This window comes from Mustela putorius, unplaced genomic scaffold (genome assembly GCF_011764305.1).
Source record: "Mustela putorius furo isolate JIRA1106 unplaced genomic scaffold, ASM1176430v1.1 tig00001130_pilon_pilon_pilon, whole genome shotgun sequence".
Taxonomy (NCBI): domain Eukaryota; kingdom Metazoa; phylum Chordata; class Mammalia; order Carnivora; family Mustelidae; genus Mustela; species Mustela putorius.
This window is the reverse complement of record NW_025421584.1, coordinates 2,254,413-2,257,953: the sequence shown is the minus strand read 5'-3', so window position 1 is coordinate 2,257,953 and position 3,541 is coordinate 2,254,413.

The window sequence follows — 3,541 nt, the reverse complement described above, 5'->3', positions numbered from 1 at the left end:
GTGGGGAATTGGAGATGTTTCCTCATACTGGTGTGTGGTCATGTAATTGTGTCAATAATGAAAGCTTTAGATGTAGTTACTTTCATTAATTTCCATCTCACAAAGGTAATAAGTGTTCTGTAGTGAGTGCCTGGGAAGATGGCTCTTGCCAAATCTGGAGAATATAAGAATAGAAGAGTTCTTCTGGGTAAATGTTCTTAGTGCCAGGTATTAGAAGCTTTTGTAGAGCTCAACAGCATACTGAGAAGTTTAATTATATACTCATATATGTTAGGTTAACTTTATTTTATAAAGGGTCAACCCATTATATTAGCATGATGACTGTGCTTTTCTTATGGAAAACTTGGAAATAGACTTATAATAAAATGTCCCCCTGCATCCCCCTCACTATGAAAACTAGATTGCTTAGTTTGAAAGAATTGATCATAGTCTTACAATGATACTTCCTACACTATTTTACACAGCATTCTCAGAGTATTTAACATTTACTTTGACAGCAAAGCTGTGGAAAGAAAGGTTCTATCTGAGTGGTATGAACCAAAAACCAGGTAAGAAGCCTGACTTTAAGGAATAATTTCTACCCTGTTAATTGTCCTATTGATCTTAAGGAAATGAGAAAGACAATCATCCATTCTTAGTGGGCTAACGAGGCCCAATGTCTGAAAAGCTGGCATGTATATTAGAAATTCCTTCATTAGAAATTATGTCCAACATCTTTTCAAGTACCTGTTGGCCATCTGTATATCTTCTTTGGAAAAATGTCTATTAAGAGCCTCTACTCATTATAAAATCAGACTGTGTTTTGTTTTGTTTGGCTATTGAGTTGTATGAGATCTTCATGTATTTTTGATATCCGCTCTACTCCAAGTCCTATTTCTATGTTCCCTTTTCATTGACTGGAACCACCATTCATTTGGACAGGCTAGTTTTCTCTCATCCTATCAACCACTGAATTCTGTAATTTTTACTTTTGAAACATCTTTTGAATTCTTCTGTCAGTTTCCACCATAGTCTGAATAACATTTTTTAAAAATGTGGAATACTGCATTATTATCCTTAAAAATGGCTTATATGCATTCTGACCTTCACCCTGGCAGAATAACCCTTTCAAATATGAATCTGTTGATACCACCACTTAGACAAGACACTTCAGAAATTCCCCTTTACATTGAAGATAAAGACTCTGTTTCTAAACATAAGTCACCATATGATCTGGCCTCTCCCTTTCTCCTGCATCAACTCCCTCACTCCTCTATGCTCCGACCTCTCTGGCCATGCTCTCTCTTGCCACAGAGTCTTCTCATATGAGGCTCCTTCTGTCTGGATCACTCTTCTACCTCTCCACTACTTCCCAGGCGGACTCCTATCTTCCTACAATATAAGCTCAAGCTTTAGCTCCTCAAGTCTGCCTTTGTGAACCTGCCTTGCAGCTCTTTCTTGGTGCTTATCACTGACAATTATACATTTGCTTTTATTATTATTGTTAGCCAATAACGCCTGTCTTCCCTACTGGATTCAAGCTCTACAAGGTCATGACTTATGTCTGCCAATCATTAATTCCATAGTCCCAGACAAGAGAATGTAATAGGAGCTCAATAAATAGTTAGATGAAAGATTTCTTATATTGCTTTACAACTTACTTTTCTATCTAAAAGAAAGCAGTGTGTGATTACTGTTAGGTTTGGGCTGTCTTAAGCATTGTTGTGAAGTGGCCAGCAGAACCTTCAATGGCATACATGAAAGGGATGTAGCAGGCTACTATGTATGTTCTTCCAGAGGAGGTTGTGGATAGAGTAGCCCAATTGCTCAGAAGAAATAGATGTTGCTCCCACCTTATTTCTTCTCTAGCCACGTAAAAAGCAGACTAAATGGAGCAAGTTAATTTAGCACAGTTTCAGATGAAGTCTCACACTATTCCTGGAATGGGATAGCATTATAGGATAGTCAAGGTGGTCTGAGATTGGCTGTGGACAGTTGGAACTGGTGTTCTTCCATGCACGTTGGGAAGCATGTCGAAGTTTCCAGAAGTGTTACCCAAAATAAAAATCTTGTTTGCCTACTTAAAAGCTGTTCCCACCTTTTCTGGGGATGTAGAGCCTTTATTACATTCCAGTGTGTAACCCTAACTCATGTGCCTTGAGAAAGATACAGTATCCAGACCCCAGCAAGAAATTCTAATGGATCTAAGCCAATCACTGTGACCCGGTTTCCTTGTCAATTATTGAATCTGATGTGGGCATGCCACTGCATGTGAGAGGCCTTCGTGTTCTTGGAGAAAAGGCTCTTCTCTTCTTATCAGAGGCACCTAGATAAACAGTCCCCCTACTTCTGTTGTGTGTGAATGGGGTCCTGAGAAGGCTGCAGCCAGCTTGTGATGTGGGAACTAGTCTGCAGATGAGAGACATGCTGAGCATGGCAGAGAGGCAAGGTAGAAAGCTCTGAGCTGCAGGCTAGTTCTCCAGACTCCAGCCTCCAGACTGCCACCAACCCACCATCTGTCTGAAATGTTTTAATGTAATAATTGTATTCCCCTGCTTTCTTGTCAGTTTCCTTCTGTAGTATCCATTTGGCCTCTGCCAACCATTTTTCTGTTCTCATCTTTAAATATGGCACCCCCTCTGAACCTCTGTTCCGACTTGTTTCTTGGCATTTAAAGTCCTGTCATACAAGATCACTTGCCGTTCCTGACTGCTAAGGCCTGTTGTTTCATGGCTCTGTCACATAGTTTATGCTTTGTGTTCCCTGTGGTTTAGAAATCCTATTCTCTGTGATGCCTCTCTTGACTTCTGAGGTAGCATTTATTTTGCCACCAGACCTAGAACCTCTTTTTTTTTCTTTTTAAGATTTTCTTTACTTGAGAGAGGGAATGCATGAGACCAGAGGAGGAGCAAGGTGGGGGAGGGAAAGAAAGGGGAAAGAATCTTCAGCAGACTCCTTGCTCAGCTCAGAGCCTGATGTTGGGCTTGACCCCATGACTCTGAGATGATGACCTGACCTAAACCAAAAGTTGAATGCTTAACCGACTGAGCCACCCAGGTGCTCCCAGACCTAGAATTTCTAACATGATATCAAAACGATTTCAAAAAATTAGTTATTTGTTTATCTCTCCCCAGTAGACTGAAAACATTTTGATCATTGGTTATTTATCTTTACATTTTCACAACCTGTACAAGTCTAAGTTTGTAAAAGGTACTCTGTAAACATTTAATAAATTAATGAGGTTTTTCCTCTAGTAGAGATAAAGGAGTGTGAACCTCAAACCATTGGAACCCTGAGTCCACAGACAACCTATTGTTTTCAATATTGTGTTCTTACAGAGAGTTTCTTTCTTAATCGACTGATGGAAGGGTAAGTTCCAGGGTTAGTTTCCTTGCCGTTGATTAAGTAATTTATTTTTGAGTCTTAGTGTAATTCTTCTGATGTCAACAAAAACTAGAAATTCTACAATTTTTGAAAGGATTGTTTTGTAAGTGATCATTATATTATTGGGCAGTGTTATCTATATAGTAAGTCAGTACTGATGCCTTGTTTATGTATTTAG